The sequence below is a fragment of the Stegodyphus dumicola genome, chromosome 3 (genome assembly GCF_044657685.1).
Source record: "Stegodyphus dumicola isolate Sdum_Otavi_A_Nest chromosome 3, ASM4465768v1".
Lineage (NCBI taxonomy): Eukaryota > Metazoa > Arthropoda > Arachnida > Araneae > Eresidae > Stegodyphus > Stegodyphus dumicola.
Window position 1 is genome coordinate 140,753,506 of NC_140770.1, and position 23,613 is coordinate 140,777,118.

General features: G+C 33.4%; 1 protein-coding gene across 1 annotated transcript in view; it reads right to left on the reverse strand.

The window, feature by feature from the left end:
- Positions 1–23,613, reverse strand: part of LOC118202245 (potassium voltage-gated channel protein Shaw-like) — a 437,925-nt gene that overhangs the window by 322,328 nt on the left and 91,984 nt on the right. The gene's annotated exons all lie outside the window — the stretch shown is intronic.

A 23,613-nucleotide genomic window follows, 5' to 3' on the forward strand; every position in this document is an offset into this window, starting at 1 on the left:
AAATTAAGTAAATCTTAAACACTTATTTCCTCAAAAAAATTCCAGAAAGGATTAAGCATGATTTAATTCGCAATAGTAAATGAAGGCGTTTTTTTTGTTGTTGCGAAGCTTAGTCTCTCTAGATTGGCAACAAATCTACAATTCTGCTGTTTCAAATGTAAACATATATGTCCTCCATGTTATTTAAAACTTAACCGCATTTAAACAGCTTTTAAATTCTTGATAATTGTACAAATATTGCTTCCAGAATTACGAAAGGCATAAAACCCTTAACCGGAAGATAAGAACAACATAATTCAATCATTTTTAAAGCAAAAAATGTACAATTTACAAACATATGCGATTAAAGAAACTGAGATCACTGTGCCAAGTAACAAAGTGGATATATATATAAATCTAGTATTTATATACGTTTGGTGCGGCCGGTTGCAACCAAAATACGAGGTACACATCTACATGTTATAGCAGTCCTATATACAAAATTTCAACGTTCTGAGGCTACTCGTTTTTTAGTCTGTACGAACGTACGTACGTACATACGTTCGTACAGACGCCACGAAAAATTCTCTTCAGAATTAATTTTAAAGCAGTTTTATCATTCTTTTGGAGGAAACGAGTCTTTTATTCTGTCCTTACGTACAGATATCACGCAAAAACATCGTTAAATTGCATTCGATAGCGGTCAAAATGGATATTTTCGTTGAAATAAGCTGCCTGAAACTTTTCGCGATTAGAATACTTCTTTTTTACTTCGTACAGGGAAGTAAAAAAATCTGATTCGAATTTTGAAAAACTCGCTTCGAGGTGCACTGGCTCTTGTCTAGATGCACCTATGTACCAAATTTCGTAGCCCTGGGTCTATCAGCTAACGCGCAGCACGAATGAAATACACATACACACACACATACAGACTCTTTTTACTTCCTTGTACGAAGTAAAAAGGAAGTATTGTAATCGCGAAAAGTTTCAGGCAGCATATTTCAAGGAAAATATCCATTTTGACCGCTATTGAATACAATTTAACGACGTTTTTGCGTGATATCTGTTCGTAAGGACAGAATAAAATACTCTTTTCCTTCAAAAAAATTATAAAACTGCTTTAAAATGAATTCTGAAGAGAATTTTTCGTGGCGTCTGTACGAACGTATGTACGTACGTGCGTAAGTACGTGCGTGCGTACATACGTATCTCGCATAAGTCAAAAACGAGTAGCCTCAGAACGTTGAAATTTTGTATATAGGACTGGTATAACATGTAGATGTGCACCTCGTATTTTGGTTGCAATCGGCCGCACCAAACTGTATATAAATATATTTATATATATATCCACTCTGTTACCCGGCTCAGTGATCTCAGTTTCTTTACTCTTATATGTTGGTAAATTATACATTTTTTGCTTTAAAAATGATTGAATTATGTTGTTTTTATCTTCCGGTTAAGGATTTTATGCCTTTAGTAAATCTGTGTGCAATATTTTTAGAATTATCAGCAATTTTAAAGTTGTTTAATTGCCGCTAAGCCTTTTTTAATGGCGGCCATTGATGTTTACATTTGAAACAGGAGACTAGTGGATTTGTTGCCAATCTAGAGAAACTTAGCTTCGCAACAACAAAGATAACGCCTTCATTTATTATTTAAATCATGCTTAATATTTTCTGGAAATAAGCGTTTAAGATTTACTTCGTAATTTTTAATATAGATATTTTGAATTTTTATGTATTTTTCCCTTCTCGCAAAGTGAGAACTGAATTAATTAAATGAGAAATACTCAATCGTCTGTGAAAAACTGTTTCTTTTTTGTTTTGTTTTCTTAATTTCTTTTATACATCATTCTAGCTTTATTTGAATAGAACTTTATCTCTAGTATTTGAATAGAACATGTGGCAACGATTAGATAATTCTATTCTTTAAATGATATAAATTTTGTGCATTATGAGTTATAATATGAACGAAATATACAAGTTAACTGTTATATAATTATTAGATTATATAACAGTTAACTTAGTTTCCGTTATAAAATTATTATATAAGTTAACAGTTATGTAATTATTAATATTGTTAAGTGAATCTAGCGCCAGAGTGTCGCTATGGTAAACAAATACTAGAGTGAATTTTATAGAATGCATTTATTCTATTGTGGTTTATGCACTGTCGGCGAAGTAGATTTAATTCAATCCAATAAGTTTAAATGAAATGCAAGAAAAAATGCGTATAATTTAATATTCCAATACAAGGAAGTCATGTGGTGTACACATCAGTTTTTTTAAATTATATGTAGAGATATTAACCGCAATACATTTATCACGCGTTGCGATTCAACCATCTAGTCTTATAATTAAGACACAATAACACGCCGAACAAATACTAATTAAGAAGTCAAACAACAAAAATCAAACAACAAATTTGAAAATATAACGCTGTTTTTTGTTGTTTGACTTCTGAATTAGTATCTTGTCTTATTTCTAACTCACCCTGATACCTTTTATAAGTTCCATGAAAAACAAAAGAAAAGAAGGAGAAGAGATTCAAAGAGGGAATTCCAAATGTTTCACGGCCCACCAGCGGCCGAGCGGTAAAGTCGCTGAACACTGGTAGTTCGGTCCGAGGTTCGAATCCCGCGAACGGGCTGGCTGCATGGGCGTTTTCGTGGTTTTCCCCATGTGTAACGTGTATACGAGCCAGTTTCCCTTAGAAAGTCCTCCACGAAGGCATCCCTCCCTTTAGGCAGATAGCCCTCGAGGCTTTGCCATAATCACACACACCAAATGTTTTACGTTTGTAACCAAAAGACATAAACAATTTTCATTCAGAGCTCTGATCTTTTATTCTGATCTCTAAATAAGCTTTAATTTCGAGTAATAAGCAATTGGAGGCTTGTTAAAAGACAATAAAATTAAAGTTGGCAGGAAAATAAACTTTGAAATTGTATTGCACTTTTATATGTATTCCCGCTAAACTTACTAAACATATAAGTCTGGAAATGAATTGAAAGCCCATTATATCTATGATTAATAAACTGGTCCAGGGTAAGAAGTGACAAATTACTGGCTTGGAACGATACATCCTGACGTCAGCTCTGGATATTAAGGTCACATGCTCTAATGAAGCAGATCATGATTTCGTTTTGAGTCAGAGATCGATTACGATGAGGCATTCAGTTATAAACATCGAAATTTGATAATCTGAATGAACATTTGTGATAAATAACTTCACTAGGACTAGATTAGATGTTATAATAGTAAATATTGGGTTGATGTTTTATGACGTTAAATCTTTTTTGTACATTTACAGTGCGTAACACAAGTAATTGCTGTTTGCCATAAAGTATTCTTCACTCACATTTTGAACTATTTGTTTCATAAGGTTCCAATCTAGAATTTACAGCTATGTGTGTGGAGCCTTGAGCACTGGTAAGCGAATAATCGCTTTAGTTCAGGAGACAGAAACGTAAACTTGTGGATACATTAGCATTCTTTTCAAGCAGGCAAGAAGAAAAATGAGCAATCGCTTTCGCCGGGAATCGAACTACGGACCTCTGGAATACCGGCCCAGCGTGTTGAATCACTACACCACGAATGCACGCTAGGAAAGTGGGAAAATATCTTTTATACTCTCTTTTTAAAGGGCGACTGGGGTTTTTAGGGGACCCAATCGTCAAATCCTGGGTGTGGAGAATCCTCATCCAACAACGTCTTAGTTCGGGTGCCACTGCAGAGACATTAGGATTTTTTTGAAGATGGCAAGATGAAAAGCAATTGCCTTCGCCGAGAATCGAACCATGGACCTCTAGAATACCGGCCCAGAGTGTAGAACCACTACACAACGAAGTCACGCTAGAAAAGTGGGAAAATACCTTATAAACTGAAGAAGGGTTAATTACGCTTTATTGCTCAAAATAAAGTTTTAAACATGGTCCTTTCTCAGCAAGTACAGAAACGCCTCCACTTGGGCTTGAACTCAAGAGTACTAAGAAATCAAACTTAACTAATGCTTAACTAAAATGATGTAGTCGAAGCTATCACAATTCTAGAGAGGTTGGCCCCTTAAACGCTAACTAAACAGCCAAGCTATCAAGGGCCTGAAACACGGCCGATCGTAGTAATATAGATTAGAGAGAGTGCAGCCAAAAGACGAACGCGCGCTAGTCAGAATCTCTGGCTGTCTAACGAAGTCAGTGGAACTTCGACTTTAAGTACTGCTCTTCCTTGACTTGCATTTAACCGCGATTCTAAAAACACACTCCTTCAGGAAATTTGTAAGCTGAAATTAGAAAGGATAGGAAAGTAGTTTTAACAAAAGATAACTATTAAAATCTTAGGATAAACCTTACAGTTTAAACAACTTGATTACAAACATTCTTCACGAAACAGATGTGTTTTAATCCATTCCAGTGTGTCAATGAGATTTTTTTATATTTTAGTTCGTTTTGTATGCCAGCAATAACTGGAGAAGGGTACAGTTGATTTAAAATTGCGTGTAGCAAAGAGAGGCTATTTGTCCTTGTTCTGATATTATAAAGTTCTTTGCTGGCCTTAGCTACAGTTATTGCATCAACTTTAAAGATACTATTTTCACAGGAGATGACCTGATATTCTATCTTTTTATGATGTAGTACTAAAAAAGCACTTTTAACGTTGTTCTTGTTTCTTGAACCATGCGCGTAAATTTCCCATTCGGCAATTGAGGTGGGGGCCTATGGTAGAGAATTTGATTTCGGTTCCTATAGCCTTTTGTGACGGATGTACGTGCAGCTCTGGATCTTACGTTTCATATTTGTGGGGCTGAAATACTTCATCATTAACGTTACTGATTCTTACAGTTGTTCGACTAATTGAGAGACTGCTTAGCATAGAGTTAAAAAAGCCCTACAAGGATTCTGTTTATGCTGGAAACCAACGGAAATAAGAAAGCAAATCGTCTAGCAAAAGTTGCTACGATGGGAACGACGGCCAATAAAACTGAGATCTTACGGCAAGAAGTGTGGAACCTTAGTGACACAGGCCAAAGATTATACTATTACGTTACATATGTAGATAATAGCACCAACTATTCTAAAATGTACTACTGAAATACTTCAGATGATACTGAGAGTCTGCCTTTTATGTTCCTAGTTTTTTTCTGAGAAATGTTCTGTACTACTGGTAAGACATACAATGAAACCTCAAGCTCAAAATCTACTCCAACGTGCTGAATTTCTATTTAAGTAACCGTGTTATAAATTTTACTGAGTTCGCATTACGAATATATTTTGAATTCCCTACATTACATTTTTTATTTAATATAACAAACTTTTATCGTATTGCAACTTAAAGATAAATACATGTAATATTTACATTTGCAAACCTTTTACTTGTAAATTAAAAGAACAATAAGTACGACAAGGGGGAGAAAAAAATGGCATAATGTTTTGATCTGATGAAATTTATTTCTTAGTTATATATATATAGATAGATATATATAATAAATATAACATATGTAATAATATAATAAGTAAATATAATCAAATTAAACAGTAATTCAAAAGTGTCTGGATAAAGTAAACATAACGAAATATAGTAAAAAAAGATAAAGGAGAAGAGAGAGAGAAATAGGAGGAGGAAAGAGACAACCACATTTAACTTTAAAATAGAAAGAAAGCAAAAGGCATCTTTTCATGGTTGAAAGAAAAGTAATTAAATAAAATTTTATGAATTTATTATGCTATTAACATACCAAATGTTATTACTATCTTGATGTTAATCTAATCTTTATTATACTACTTTTTCAGATTATAAAACTAAATAGCATGAGAAAGGAAACACAAATATTTCTGAGGGCTGTTTGTGTTAAGAATGTAAACAACGTAGGAAGAAAAAATACGACTATTATATCACATGTTTAAAGTCAATATGATTAAATATTCGAAACCTCTTTAACATGGTATCAGTTTTCACTGATGTGGGGATTTAACCGCACTATAAAGCACTTATGTAAAATATAATTTTTTGTAAAGAGAAAAGTAATTAACCGTTCGTTCAGCCAGCCGCCTGAAACAGTTATTTTAAAAAATGGCTCTAGGTACCGTTGTTTTATTCAAATGCGAGAAACATACTGTTGCGTGCGTACGGGTTCGTAATGGATTGAATGCACAATTCGATAAAAAGTTAATAAAATTTATTCTTATCCCAAGAAATAACACAAAATGCTGAATTTTCCTCAAAGATATTCGTACAATATCGCAATATCTCACAGTAGTTATATTTTAAACTACTAAATAAACTACTAAATAAACTACTAAAAAATATAAATAGAACTCAATTCAAAACAAACGCAGAGAAAACTAATCCGATCTCGCTGCGAATTCGCTACAATCAACAACAACAAGAACTAAATAAACAACTGAATTGAGATGTTTTCCTCCAGCTTTTATAAGCTTTTCAGTCAGCTCAAGAACATTCTGGTATTTTCACGGTTTTTCTGGATAGCAAAAGAGTACAATTAGGAGATATCTATTTATTAAAATGTTAAATGCACGTGCTCCTGTATTTTAATTTTTTCGGCGTAGCTTTCTCTTCATATAAGTCTCGTGCTGCATTGCATGAGAATATAAAATAATTTAAATTCAGATTCGACTTAAAATAGCTAAATAAATATAAAAACCGTAACAATACATACATTTATGCACATTCTACGTCATTTAATTTCTTTAAATATAATATAGGGTTCTAATATTTGGTGGTAACAATTTGAAAGGTGATTCGCCGTTTATAGTGAATCAACGCAAAATGCCAAATGGAAATGAATAGCCCTTCTAGGAAAACTGCCCCCTTGGGCTAAAAACAAATTCGAAATGCAAAATTTAGGCTTTCGAGTGGTGGACTACGTTATTCAAAATTTGATGGCTCTAAGTACCGACCTTTTTTCAGATGTGGTGAACATACATACATTCATCAGATTCTTCATTATTTAATTTCTTTAAGAATAATACAAGGTCATATTATTTGGTGGCAATAATTTGAAAAGTGACACACCGTTTAAAATGAACCAACGCAAAATTCCATTTCGAGACAAATAGTCTCTTTTGGGCTTAAAAAATCATATATGCCTTATTATCGTGCTGATGTTTCTGATTCCTTATATCGCGCAGATACCCTGGCATTATGTTTCTCCTCCTTATTTCTTTTTGAATCGTAGGTGCACCGTTTCACGATCGAAATTTCCTTTCAGACGGGCACGTGGCTTTCGACTTAAATTTCCTTTGCCTTTCAGACTATCCTTTTTTATGGAATTACGTGATGCTGCACGCATCCGTCACGTGCTTAATATAACATAAATTCACATAGTAGAGTAACGTTGCTTAGCTTTGAGATATAGAGATATACCATATCCTTTCATCTTTTTCTTTGTGTTATTACTAGAATTTGTATCGCCCAGCTACCTATTATAAAATAGGAAAAAAATTACTTAAAAAAATCTGAAAGGTTTCCACTTAAACCATAAAATTCAGTTCAATAGCAATGTCACAAATTTTAAAATGAGCATATCTTTAGAATTTCCGATACGCAGTTCTGCCCGCTGGAGATAAAAAGATTTTTTCCCCTGTAGAGTGTTGCCATTGCTCGCTTTGAAATCCTTGAGTTTGTTAATCAAAAATTCGTTCAAATTTTACAAAATATGAAATCGATAATAAAACAAATTTCAAATTTGGTCTTCCACATGCCCATATTCTACGGAAGATTGCTTTACTAAAATTTTGATGGCTCTAGGTACCGTTGTTTTATCACAATTGAGAAACATACATACATTCATGCAGATTTTTCATTATTTAATTTCTTCAAATATTAGGCAGGACTCTAACATTTAATGGCAACAGTTTGAAAAGTGAAACGGACATTTATAGTGAACCAACGCAAAATCTCAAAACGAAGACAATAATCCTTCAGGGACAAAGCCCCTTTAGACTAAATATATAATGAAACGAATGGATATAGTTAGGGCAGCTTCATTAGGCTCAGATAGTATAATTACATAAAAATATTTCAAAATTTTAATAAGAAACCAAGGCCTTTTTGATTTCAATAATTTAATCATTCGGCCCAGACCAACTAGGATTTATGTTAGATAAAAATTATACAGCAGAAAAGACCGTCAGCCTGATGTGTAATGATTAGGACAGCTGCTTTTAATTACGCTTTTCAAAAGCCTGGAATGAAGAAAAAGGTTTCAAAGCACATTTCGCAACCCCCCTCAAAATAATCTAGTTGTTTAAGAGTTAAATATGGAATATGACATTTGTATCCAACTTTTCCTTTCCTTCAAAAACTTCATATCTAGAATTATATTATTTTTGGCTCCCTATTGTATTTTTGAATTCTTACTATTAGCTCACACTCTCCCTATATCTTGTTTAAATTTTCAATCATTAATAAACACTTTTTATTCATCCATTCAAGTTCAAATACTTTTTTTTAAACTTGTAGTAGATGACACGGGATGTTAATACAGTGTTTTCGCATATTAAAGTCAATTCCTACCTATTTATTCCTGTTTATAGGAACTAATGATATGCTGTTTTTATTAAATGTGTTGTAAGACTTACAAATAATGATCGTTTATTAGAAATTCTCATATGCTGTAAAAATTAATTGTATAACAACTTATAAATAATAGTGCCTGACTGTGATAAATGGGATTGTAATATCTAGCAAAAATAAGTGGCAACAGTGAGACCTAAGTACGAATTGACCTAAGTGATCTAAGTGAATGTATAAATGGAATTGACCCTATAAAAAGTAACTAAAATAAAATTTTTCTTTGTTGACCTAAGGAATTGACTTGATTTTTTTTATATTACTTGTTCAGTATATATTGGTACTACTCACGTCAAAAAAAATACGGGTTTTTCTGATTAGCTCAACAGAGCTTATACAGATTCTGTACTGTGTACCTTAAGTTACAGTTGAATGTGTAGAATCTTAAGAACTAGTAAACGAATAACCGCTTGAGTTCGTGAGACAGTAATAAAAACTTGGAAAGAGTTAAAAGACCCTTTATTATTCAAATAAGATTTAGAAGAACTCCGTCTTGGAGGTTTTACAATAAAGCCGACACTCGGGCCTGAACTTAGGAAACTAAGAATTAAAACTTGACTAATCTTAACTAAAAAGATATAGCCGAAGCTATCAAGATTCTAACGGAGCTGGCCCCTTAACGCTAATTGACTGCGAAGCTATTAAGGGCCTAAAGTACGGCCAAGCGTAATAATAGCTTAAGAGAGAGAAGCCTAAAAAGGTGGACGCGTGCTAGCCAGAATCTCTGGTTCTCTCTGACTAAGACAGTAGAACTTCGCGGTTAAATACCACTCTTCCTCAATTTGCATTCAAACGTTATTCTAAGACTACGTTCTGGCTGGAAGTGGTAAGTTGAAATTAAGAAGCGAGACGAATGGAAGTTTAACTGAAAATTTAACTGTTAATAAAATTAACATAATCCTTACAAACTATTATATTTGAAACACGATTTTACACGTTTATTCACTTCAAATGTCGTCCACTGTAATGCGTTACTTCACTTCATTTTGTTCATTCGAGTCTTCTGCCATTCGACAAAATCTGCTGCCTTTCGACAGAATGTAAGATATCTCTCTTTCAAGTTGAATTTGTATGTTTTTGATAAACAAACTAAGCAGTTTAAAAGCAATAGTAGCAGTTCTTACAAATATTATTTTTTTTTGCTTTTTAATCGCATTGATCGAAATAAAAAATGCCTTTATTGCGCTATATATTAAATTGAAAACATTAAATATTTTTTATAGCATGATGTGGCATATTTTGTTAATTTCTAAATATACAGAAGATGTATAGCAATACCGTGCTAGTGTAAATATATAGTCATCCAGTATCCTGTAAAGTGCTTCGCTATTTCACTTGGACCATTTTCTATTGATAATTTATACTGATAATCCATATTAAGCTTTAAAGAGACTTTCTGATGGGCAACCGTTAGTATATGAACACTTTTCAGTTTTTTTTCCTATCCCCCCCTTTTTTGGGGGTTCGTTCTGTTTCCGTTTAAAATTTCGATGACATAGGACATAACCGTCATTCTCTTGCAAACATCATATATATATTATTTTTGTAGTAAAATTCTTTTTCTTCTTTCTACCTGTGCAATAAAGTTGGGCAAATCTTTCTCAAAGTATTACCAAGCAAATCAAGAAAGGAGCTTAAGGTGATATTATCAAGAGTTATAAGACAGGCAGGACGAATAAAATATAATGAGCACTGAAGTATTTCCATACGAATTATTAGTCAGACTCAGGATAAGAAAGCTTTATATATGCATTTTTATTTACATAATCAAATAAAAAAGCAAAAGAGAACAGTATTAAGAATCTGGTTTACTGTTTAAATTTGAAAATTAAGTATCTTTCTCTTTGCCTAATGGCAATACACTGGCGTGTCGAAGATAAATGCACTTTATTTCCAGCAGTGGCAATACATTGCTTTTAAGCAGCTGGGGTTTGAATTAAATTTGAAGGATATATATCATACACTTTGCCGAATGGAAAAGCACTGACATATCGAAGATAATAATATTTTATTCTGAGCAATGGCAACACACTGCTTTTAAATTGCTGAGTAGTTAAAAATTTCAATAGTCTGGCACTCTGGTTTGAAATAGCCTTCATTACTGTGGCGCCCTGGAAATAAAAATGTTTTATTTCATCTAGCGTTGAAACTGCTCACTTTCAAATCGTTGAGTTTGTTCGTCAAAAATTCCTTAAATTAGTACAAAATATGAAATAAATTAAAAAATTAGAAATTCAAAAATTCGGGTTTCGAGGTGCGCATCTTCGGTTGGAGGACTAATTTGTGTTCGAAATTTGATAGTTTTAAGTGCGAACGTTATGTATATGTGTACATGCATGCAGATGTTCCGTTATTTAGTAACAAAGATAATAAATATTAATTCACTGTTTTATTTGTGGACGGAAGGCACTATTCTGAACGTCAATTTCACACAAACAATGGCTGAAATAAATGCGCCCATTATGTAAAAATAATTAATTGAAGCGGTAACCGGCACAGGCTTTCCCTAAGAAACCCCAAATTTAATTTAAGAGATTGCTACAAAAGCTATCATTAAACATTCTATCCTCTGACCGACACGGAGGTCTATAAACGCTATCATTTAAATTATTCGACCGATGCAGGGTTCTTCTAAGAAGCTCCAAATTTAATTTAAGAGATTTCTGTAAATGCTATCATTAAAATCCTTCTAGTTCATTGACTCCCAATTTAATTTAAGAGGATTCGATAAATGCTATCATTAAAAACATTCCAGCCCTCTCATCGACGCGGGGTTCTTCTAAGAAACTCCAAATTTAATTTAAGAAATTTCTGTAAATGTTATCAGTAAAATCCTTCTAGTCCTCTGCCCGAATTTAATTTAAGAGGTTTCTACATATGATATCATTAAAAACTTTCTAGACCTCTGACCGACCCGAGGTATTCCTAAGAAACCCTGAATTTAAGTTAAGAGATTTCTATAAAAACGCTATCATTAAAACTACCCTTTGACTTACAGAGGCTTTTTGTAAAAATCCCCGAGTTTCCCAAAACTGCCATGAGAAGTATTTTCTTGATTTTTAATGCAGAATATCTTTGGCACCTAATACCTGAATGTATGTACTTTTAACACAGTGCCCTGAATTTTTGGACGTGACAAGAAATATTCAAAAAAATATATAAATATATGTATTCAAAATAATATAGATATATATGGCCTTCGGGTCAGAGGACGACTAGTACTTATACATTACTAGTCGTAGGACTACCTACGAACTTATACATTTTTCATATATTTTTGTGATATCTTTCCTAACCGCTGAACTATTCTAATTAAATCCGAAACCGCTGCAGTTTTCAAAAACATGTTATCCAATAACGAAAAATAAAAAGCGGCAGCATAAAAGTGCGATGAAGACACAAACAAAAATTATTAATAAAGACAATCTTTGAGTCCTCCTAATTTTCATTACACAGAAGACGTCATGAAACAGCTAGCCTCTTTCGACAATACATTTCTACGGCACCGGTCATCCGAGAATCGAAAAGTGGGGAGACACCTCAACAACTCATCGACCTGGAGTCGTTAAGTAAGAAATTTCTCTCGTCGTTAGAACTCTTCTTTTCTTTCGTCGTCACCTGTCGTCGAGAGTCGTTAGCGGGAACACTGAGCCTCAGAGGCAAGCCATAAACGTTTACGACCGCCAGATGAGAAAAGTGGGCTTTACTGCAAGCACGCATTTAGACTAAACTTGACCAGGCAGTCTAAAATGGAGTACTTAAATAGAAATCTGGTGATGACCTAGTTACTCAACACATCTGCTCCTCTTGAAAACTCAATTTATAAATATTCCTTTTTCGGATAATCATAGCTCACTAAATAGTCTTCTCTGGCTTAATAAGATAGTTAAGGGAAATAAGCTTTGAGTAGTTTGAGGTAGTTTAGTAGAGAGATTCGCATTTGGAAGACACAAAGTTTCAGAATAAATGTTGAGACTAAGATTAAGCGAATGAATTAAAGGTATGAGGGACAGATAAAAGACAGATTAAGTGAGGAAGGGGTGGATGCGGTAAGTTTTCATTTCGGAATTTAATTACGAATCTTACAACATGAAACAGCGCGAACTCATTTTGAATAGATTACTATTAACCAGTTTGTTATACGTTTCTAGTTCGGTTTTATTAAAATTTATGGGGAAAACTAGTGTCTCACGTCAGTGCTATTTTTATTATTAAATTATGAAGAATCTCCATGTATATTCCTCGTAATTTTGTAGAATACTGGAGCCTAGAGCCACTGAATTTTGAAAACATATAGTTCTTCATCCAATTATGAGCAAATTGAAGCCTGAATTTTGAATTTGCTTTTCATTTACTTCATATTTAGTGTGAGTTTAATGAAATTTTGATAAACAACTCGTTAAGTTAAAAGCCATTCATGGTATTTTAAACATTATAAGGGATTTCTTTCACCCTTCTGAGGCATTACTCATTTTTCATCTCTCCTGCTTTCAAAAAGTACCTAATGTCTCTGCATAGGCGCCCGAACTTAAAAAAAAGGTGGTGGATGAAGATTCTCCACCACCGGGATTTGGGAACTGGGTTCCCTAATCACAAGTCACCCTTTAAAAGGGGGAGTATATAAGGTATTTCTCCCGTCTTCTTAGTATGCCTTCGTGATGCAACGGTTAGCATACTCGGCGCGTATTCTAGAGGTCCGTGGTTCAAGTCCCGGCTAGGGCATTGCTCATTTTTCGCATCTCCTGCTTCGAATCAACTTAATGACTCTACAATACAATATGAGTGCTACTGTTTAAAAAAATCAAGCTGTTTTAATGCAATAAACACAGTTGTTTCTCTCTGATATTATAAATTACTCCCTGAACCCGAAAATGACAGTACCTGTACTCATTAAGATCATTATTAGCCCAAACGAGCGTTAGGCAGAAGGGCTATTATTTTCAAAACGGCATTTTGCGTCGGTTCACTATAAACCGGATATCACGTTTTAAATCCTTGTCTCCAAATATTATCATCATGTATAATATTTAAAGAAATTAAATAATGAAGAATTTTGAATCAATGTATGTATTTTTCGCATTGTGAAAAAACGACTGCATCTAGAGACATCATATTTTGAATAACGTAATCCTCCACTCGAACATGGGCACCTGGAAGCCCGAATTTTGAATTTTGATTTTGTTTTATTATCTTCATATTTTGTGAAATATTAAAGAATTTTTGATTAACAAACTTAACGATTTCAAAGTGAGCAATGGCAACATTGTACGGATAAAACAATTTTATCTCCAGTGTTCGAGACTGCGTATTGGAAATTCTAAAGATATGCTGTTTTTAAATATTTTACGATATTGCTGTTGAATTGAATTTTATGTGGTTTAAATTCAAAGAATATGATCCTTAATAAATGAAGGCAACACACAAAACATTAAAAAAACGCCCCTCTTGGGCGTAATATAAAATGTGAAAGCTTTCAGATTTTTAGTCCAAAGGGGCTTTGTCGCTGATGGACTATTGTTTTCAATATTTTTTTCTTTTTTATAATATCTATTTTGGGCGAAGGTCGCGCAAGAGGTTAATAGCAATATAAACCATTCGAATTTTAGCTAACTGTCATCTCGATATATTTTACTGTCGCGTTTACTACGAGACGTATTCGATGGAAATATTATTAGTTGTCACTTGGCAATGTGTAATATAAATATATCTCGAACTTAATGAAAAAATTCAGCAGTTTAAAATAAATGTGTTGCCACTCTGGAGAGCGCAAGATATTTGTATTTCCAATTTAATAAACGAACTCAGTAATTTAAAAAAAGTGTGCTGCCATTGCTTGAAATAAAATATATTTATCTTCCATGCGTCGAGACACAATACTATATCTCTCGTTCTGCTAGGCTGATTGACAAACTTTAATTTGCGTTTTTCATGTCTTAAAAGCGCGACTGAGGATATGCGGTAGACACATATCAGATTTATATATAGCATTGTTCTAACATAGGTATTTTGAGACAAAATCGGACTTTTCTTAAATGATGTACCTATTTTTGTCTTCATATTTCGAATTTACGACTTAAATTATGCCTAAATATTAAGTTTTGTAACGCTGAGAAATTTACTGAGGAATATAAAAATTTATCTTGCGCTTATTTTTCAGTTTGCTCCTAGAATAATTCACTTAGAAAAATTCTTAATTTAAGGTAATCTGTTTTCGGATCTCTTTCATAGTATGCAAACGGAAAAAAGATGCATTTTTCTTTCTTTCAAATAATTTCAACAGATGGCGTAAACTACATTTAGTTCTACACTGACTACCAATAAGTATTTGGACACCTGTGATAGAAAGGAAAAACTAACTTTATTCAAAATCAATAGTTGGTAGAGCCTCCACGAGAGTTAATTACAGCGTGGACCCTCCAGGACATACTTTCCACAAGTATTTTGTATGGCAGCTAGTGGTATTTTCTTCCACTCGGCTTGGAGAAGACATAGAAGTTCCTTCACCGATTTTGCACGGGTAGTGCACCCCTGAATTCGGCCATGCAACTCGTCCCAGAGGTTCTCGATAGGGTTCAGGTCTGGACTCTGGGCAGGCCAGTCCATTCGATGAACTCCATTGGCACCATACCAAGCCTTGGTTAACGTCGAAACATGACTACTGGCATTGTCGTCCTGAAAGTAACAGGGATCCAACCCGTAAAACTGCCACAACGTAGGAAGCACATTGTCATCCAAAATAGTGCAGTAGGCATCGGAGTTGAGCTTACCATGAATGGGGACCAAGGGTCCCAGCCCATACCAGGAGAAACAACCCCAGACCATAATTCCACCTCCGCCGAACTTGACTGTTGGCACAATGCATTCTGGCAGGAGACGTTCTCCAGGTAGACGCCAGACCCAGACTCTACCATCCGAATGGTAAAGGGTGAACCTTGGTTCGTCATTCCAAAGAACCCGTTTCCACTGATCTACGGTCCAATTTCGATGTGCTTTGCACCACATTAACCGAGCAGCGCGGTTGGACTTTGTGATCAAAGGCTTATGTGCAGCAGCACGACCATGAAACCCAAGTAGATGTGCTCCCTTACGGATGGTATTCATTGAAACAATACTCCCGGATGCCTGTTGAAACTCCTCGCGGATGAGGGCCATCGGTTGGGTGCGGTTCTTCCGAATTTCGCTGGACAGCACTCGTCGGTCTCTCTATCTCCCAGTTTCGTTGGTCTGCCGACTTGGGACACATTCCGACAATCACCGCTCACCTTCCACTTCTTAATGACATAGGCCACTGTCAATTTTGGGTACTTCTGATCGCTAGATATGTCCCTTAAGTATCGGCCTCATTTGTGATACCCGATAGTTATACCTTTCTCGAAATCAGAGAACTCCGAACTGTGAGGCATCTTGCATGCGACTAAACCCGATGCTGTTTCCTACACGATATATACCGGCGGAGTCCGTGACGTACCTTAGGACCGCAGATATCGTCATTTGCATAGGTGTCCAAATACTTATTGGTAGTCAGTGTATTGTCGCTTATAACAAATATTCCAAATTTCAGAATGTGCCAATATACAAATTCACGTACATCATGGAAAATTTTCAATTTTTTTTTTTTTTGCAGGTATGCCTAGAAATATATCTACTTTAAGGTGACGATGTAAATTTTATAGGTTACAATTAAAATATTTTTTCAAAAAATTTGTAAAAAATTACTAAAAAAGTATAAATTAAAAAATAAATCAGGAAGTATCTGCGAATTTTATACGGATTGAACCTGGATTTCGAATTCTGAAAGAAATCAAGTAAGTTTAATAAAAAAGAAGAAGCTATTAATAATTATATACAAAATTCAATTAGCATTGAGGGGATAAATTTTTAGGGCTAATTTTTTCAAACCTACTCGTGCGATGTTTACAAAACTTGCCACTTTGGTATAATCTGAGTCGTAGAGTCGAACTATGAAAAACATTCCGTATTTCGTTTCAGAAAAAGACGAATTTCGTGTCAAAATACCTATGTTAGAGAAGTGTTATATATAAATCTAACATATGTCTTAAGTCTCGCTTTTGAGACATGAAAAATGTAAATTAAATTTCGTTAATCGGCTCAGTAGAATGGGAGGTATTGAAACTTTTTCCTTTTTATTTTATTTTATTTATTTAGGGAAGACAAAGAACAAAAAGAAAATAAAACAATGGGAACGGTCGTTGTGTGCATAAAATTTCGATAAACCATAGGAATGATCAAACCATAGGAAGAGTCACCGTGTACATAGTTTCGAAAAACCATAGACACGTCATCCATCTTAGGTTCACGTCGCCATTGCTGTTTCACGCTATCGGTTATTACCAAAACCGTTAGAATTCGTTCTGTTTGTTTACTCTTTATAACAGAGTAGAACTTTCAGAGCAGTGTAAAAATTTTAAAGCAGAATCCATGAGCGCCCTTTCTCAGTTTTTTTCAATATTTCTAAAATAGTGAAGATATCTGGCAAACTATATGGTGAATTTTGGGGGGAAAAAAGAAAGAGAAGTAATCGAAAGAGATGTAATCAAAAAGAGATGGAACTGCTATTAAAACAAGTACCAACTCTTACTAAAACGCTACATGACGCCTTGCCAATTCGACTCCTCTCTGCAGTTTTATCCGAACTTGGCAAAATTTTGCAGAATTCACATTTAGCCAAAATAATAATCTTTCTCGACCTGATATTCCAAATACTGATAGGAAAGAGTAAGAAGTAGGTCTCAACAAATGCATTCCACCCGGGTGTATGAATATGTTGGAGTGCGGGTAAAGGAGACAAATGAGTACACCCAGTATTCTCTCTCACTTCTCTGTGTTTTGGCTGTGCAGTTTGCTTTGAGAATAGGCTGCTGAATGTTTAAAAGATGTGATCACTGCGCAGGCCTAGAATGGCTACTTGAGCTAGTTTTCAATATTGCAACAATACACAAAGCATTATACCTAAATCAATTTAAATATTTACAAAATTGACAACGATATTTTCCTGTACTACCATAGCGGTCTGAAAAAAAAATTCTCTTATATAGCTGTTGTGAAATTATCACTTGACGCGTATGCGCAGTTTGAAATTTTGTATATTTCTGCTAAAATTAAATTAAAAATTGATAACCATAAGTTATATATTTTCTAAATATTACTTTACACTTGAATAATGATAATTAGCAGAAAGCATTTTATAGGAAAAACATCATGGCAAAATGATATAAGAGTGTCTGGCATTTAACCTACGTATACAAACTACTGCGAAACTTATACTTGAAATTTTCCCTTTGTAAAAAAGTACCTAATACATTTCGGTATCTCCGTATTAAATATTTAAATAAAATATTTTTCGTATCTCTCAAAAGCATGAAAAAGAAGAAAATATCGTTCGTTTGTAAAGAAAGTAAACAAAAATCAAATATTCTCACTCGATGTTCTTGAGAAAAGGAATAATGTTCGAGAAGAGAAGAAAACAGACGAAGGAAATCCGTGTGAGTTAGAGCATAATAGTCGACCCTTGACCTTTCAGGAAGCTCGCCTAGCGTGAATCTTCCCTTGGATAAGCTCTTCTGAAATTGCCACTCGTACTGGTGTAATGTATGTAGCTGAAAAACTTCCCAGTTTCATATCCATCAAGGGATTAGGCTTGGAGTTATTACTAAAGCAAAGATTCGGAGTTACGTGCAGTAACAGCTAGGAAATAACCGTGTATTAATAATTTATACCCGCCAAAGCGCCTAATTATGTTTATTTAGTTCTACCTTCCAGGTTTACGGACTGAATGATTAAAATTAAGAGACCGCATGTGATTGTGCATGACTGAGCATTAGAGTGATCTTGAAGATTCTCATTGCATTCACGAAAAGGATTTGCATTCTTAGATAAAAACGTGGCTTAAATTTTATTTCATACATTATATATCTCTGGGCTTATTAAATTCCTACTATTAGCTCACACTTCGATACCTTGTTCAAATTTTAAATCGTTAATAAAATGCTTTTATTCATCCACTCCAAGTTCAAATACATTTTTTTAAACTTGTAGTGGATGACACTTGATGTTAATATAGTTTTTTCACATATTAAAGTCAATTCCTACTTATTTTTCCTGTTTATCAGAACTAAAGATATGTTGTTTTTATTAAATATATTATAAGATTTACAAATAATGGATGTTTATTAGAAATTCTCACGTCTGTAAAAATTAATTTTATAAAAACTTATAAAAAATAGTACACGACTGTGATAAATGGGATTGTAATATTTAACAAAAATAAATGACAACAGTAGGACAGAGTTCTAAAGATTTTTAAAGAGTAGGGAGTTAAAGAATTGTAGTTTTATAGAGTTGCACGAAGCGGATGTAATGTTCCATTATGTAGCGAAAATTCTCCCCATATTTCTGTGTTAAGGTGATAATAATATATGTTTAAAATATAAATATAAAATAATATTTTATATAAAATAAAATACAAATATTTAAAATAAAATATAAATGTTTAAAATATAATATAAACCTTTGAAACGTCCTTTGCTTCACAAATGGAGAATGCGAAAAGAATCTGCAACACGACGCAAGCGACAATTAGACTGAATTAAACGATTAGAAGAACTGGACTGCTCAAAACTCACTGGAAACGATCCTTCCAATAATGAAATATTACAAGAGATGGGGAGAATGAGAAATTATAGACCACCATCAGCTTCATAAATTAGAACCCCAAAAAATTAATAATGTTAATAAAAAGTAACTGAAGTAAAATTTTTCTTTGTTAACCTAAGTAGGAATTGATTTTAAAAAATATTTCTTTATATTACTTGATTTTTTTTTCTCTATTAGCCGCTTTAGAAGTTAGTCGCCTAAAATCCCTGTTATAAGTAAGAACAAAATGCGCAAGGGTTTTATTGAGTCCATTTAGTGTAATTTCATAAATCTAGTTAGTTATTAATAATAATGATGAATACTTGCGTTTGTTGGTTTTAAATCTCTTAATTCGTTAATCAATGGTACATAGATTAAATCTGATAGAAAAAAACTAAATATCGTATGCTTCGTCTAATGACAACACGTTGAAGAGCGGAAGGTAAAAAGCATTTTGATTAAGATAAAGGCATCAAATATCTTTTAAATCGCTAAGTCTGCTGATTAAATTTGAAAGATAAATATCTTAGTTTTACAGAACGGTAAAACACTGCTTTTTATATCGCTATTATATATATATATATAAATAATTTAGTTTAATTTTAAACAAAATTAAAATAAATCGCTTAATGAATTAGTTAAATAACTAAACAAATTAATTAAAATTAAAATCGCTGAATAAATTAATTAAATTTTTTTAAAAAATTCTAAGAGAGCTCAGTTTTTTAACGGTCACTCAAAATGTTGAATATGGTTATTAGAGAGATTACCAACAGTGATGGCTCAGGAGAAATAGCAATAGATTTTAGAATACACTAGATGAATATACGTAGACTGCCATGGAAACATTGTATATCTTCTGCATATTTGAAAAGTGAAAAAAATATAATGTCATTCTATAAAAAGTTTTAAATATTTTTCACTGGATATATCATGAATTAAATGCACTTTTATTTAAGTTAATCTGAGTAAAAAGAAAAAAAATCTTCATACAGCTTCGTTGGTTAATCAATAATAGACAAATTCAGTCTGAAAGATAAATATCTTACATATCGTCGAATGGCAACAGAATAGAATGAAATGGGAATAGTGTAGTAACAGTGAACGACGTTTAAAGTGAATCAACGCAAAATCGTGTTTCGAGACTAATAATCCTTTTGAGATAAAAATCGTTGTACATTTTCAGCAGTTCTCTTAAGTTCGCATAGAATATGAAATAAATAAAAAAACGTATTCGAAATTCAAAATTTAAGCTTCCATTGTCCGGGCGGAGGACAATGCATTTTAAAATTTGGGGGCCGGTTGTGGTGCCGTTTTTCTACAATGCGAGGAACACACATACACCCATGCATATATACAGATGTTTCATTATTTAAAAATAGAGATTAAGTTTCGAAACATGCTTAGTGGAATCTCTTTGAAATTTTCACCGTTAAATTACTTTACACAAACACGTTAGTTATCCTTAATGTAACCGGGATATTGTTACAATTCTACCAGCTAAAAGATCTTCAATTTATCACCCTCACAGCCTAGAAACAGGTAGTTGCCGTTTGACGTGACGTAAGATTTTACGTTAACACTTTAAATTATAGTTGTATTGCTTAACAAACCGAAAGACCTTTAAAGCAATAAATGCACTCCTTGGTAAGATTATAAGATTTATTTTAACTAGTACGTTACTTTTATGTTAATTCTTTTCTGTGCCTCCTGACCATTTTCCTCTGCTGGCTGTCAGTAAAATGGAAATTTATTTGAGTTTAAACAGCCAATGAATTTTTAATTTAAGGAGGATATTGTCACAGTCATTTGTTTGCAGGCAATAAACTTACAGTTAAAAATATTTGAAATATTTTATACTGTTATGTATATAAGTTTTTGTGTCAGTAAGGTATTGCGTAAATCTTGCAAAATAAGTAACATTATTAACTGGAAAGGGTAAAACCGTCAGTCATTACTTCTGCATAGAAAGAAAAATACGAAAATCTGCATATTTTGACACAGGATTCTCTTACAATGGGAAATTAAAAATAAGATGAGTTGAAAAAACGTTAAAATCAACTCAATAAACTATCAAAGAAAGCAACAAGCCATACTTCGAAAAGTATCACCGAATTCCTCGAAAAAATGACTCCAGAAAACGGCTATCAGATCGAACAATTAAAAAGATAGTGTAGAGACATTAGGTATATTGAAAGAGCAGAAGAAATAAAAAATTAGCAAACTCCTTCGCCGGGAATCGAACCACGGATCTCTGTAATACTGACCTAGCATGCAGAACCACTACACCACCACTACACCACGAAGGCACGCTAGGAAAGCGGGAGAAATACCTTACATACGCCCCCTTTTTAAAGAGCGACTGGGGTTTTTAGGGGACTCATTCGCCAAATCTTGGGTGTGGAGAATCCTCATTCAACACCCTTTTAGTTTGGGTTGCACTGTAGAGACATTAGGTATTTTTTTTGAAGCGGGAAAAATGAAAAATTAGTAAACGCCTTCTGTGGGAATCGAACCACGGACCTCTGGAATACCGGCCCAGCATGCAGAACCACTGCACCACGAAGGCACGCTAGGAAATAAATACCTTATAGCTCTTATATTTTAAGGACTAACTAAAGCCCCCCAAATTTTTCTAAATATGTGTAAACACGCTCTTTATCAAATGTTACTTTTTTCAGGAAAAGAAGAAACTTCCTGCTGACGTTAGGCCTATTTGCTCTCCACTGAAGAAATTTCGCCTTACAAAATGTGGAATAACAGCAATCATTTGCTTTTTATTACCATTTACTATACTAAACAAATTTTGAAATATGTTTTCACATACACGTCTGCCTGACCTTTTTCGCTTGAGAAAAATGTAACTTTATTCTTAAATATTGTGTTTAAACGAAGAAAAGGAGTTTTCTTGAGCAAGCTGATATTTTCTTTAATAGAAATAAAAATATCCTAATATATACTTATTATTTAATTTGCTGAAATAGAACAAGATAAATAAGAAAATTAAATTTCATCATTATCATCATAATTATTATTCCATATGTATAATATGTATTTCGGTTATTCGAACGAGCTGTAACGCCAGTCAGCTCCGATAACAAGCTTTCTTTCATCTGATATGATTTCTTTATCGAATAGTAGAAATGTAACTTAAATGAAACAATTTGTAACAAAAAAATTTAGTAATTGAAGCAGGCCCTGATTTACGCAAGATATGAACGAGATTCCTTCACTTTCGAGCGATTCTCTAATCCTCATTAGTATTTGATATATATATATATATATAATTTATTTCTTAAACAATATTGATTAATTGATTATATTATCTCCTAAGTTTAATTAAAGTAGAATATTTTGAAAGAGTGAATCCATACTGGTAAGTTATATTTTGAAAGATGTTTTGAAGTAATTTGAAAGTAAAATGTTAATAATGTTTTAACGGGGACTGGAATTAAATCATCATGAAGAACAAAATTTCAATTGTAAAAGGAAAAAGTAAATTAAAAACATGTAATCATTGTCATTGATCGGAAATTAGTTGACTTTTCAAGGGGAACAAACCAACTCCCGTTCAATGAACAATAATTAATAAAAATACGTAAATACGACGGCGTTTCGTCTTTACTCGAGTTATAAGGTAAAGCCAAACCGGCAATTCTAGTCAAGCCAAATATTTCCGCGAATAAGAAAGGATTACGAACCAATGCTGATACTCAAAGAACTTAACTCAAAGAACTCAAAGAAGCATTTTAGCCAATTCAATTTGGAGTAAAACGCTATTTCTGTAGAGAAATCCGAAAAAACTCGAGTAACCGTCCCCGACACCCTCATGTTTATGCATTTGAGTTCTATATTATTTGTAAAAATTAAACATTGGAAATTGTTATTATGAAATAGAATTCAAAGTAAAGTTGAAATAAACATAGAAGATTACAAAATAAGATAACTGGCGGATATCCACATTACACAAATTTTAATTCGAGAAGCGGCAACACATTTTGCTTAAATAGCTGATCTTTTTTAATCACATTTTCATTGGCTTACATAAAACATAAAATAAATTAACAAAATTTGAAATTAAAAGTTCGGACTTCGAGGTGCATATATTCGGGTGGGGAACTATGTACATTCATGGCTGATTATTATTTAGCTACGGAGGTAACATGGGCTCAAATCACTGAATGTCGCCATTTATATTGATGAAAAAAATGCAATGAATGCCATTATTTTAACCGTTAGATTATTGTTAAGCGGATAGATACAAGGTGTTTCCCACGAATTTCAAGTCTGAACATAAACTATCATATATGAACTAAAATTTTTTAAAGTTTCAACGGTACTTATTAACAGTGAGTTCACTACAGACTAACATCAACAAATAAATATACGG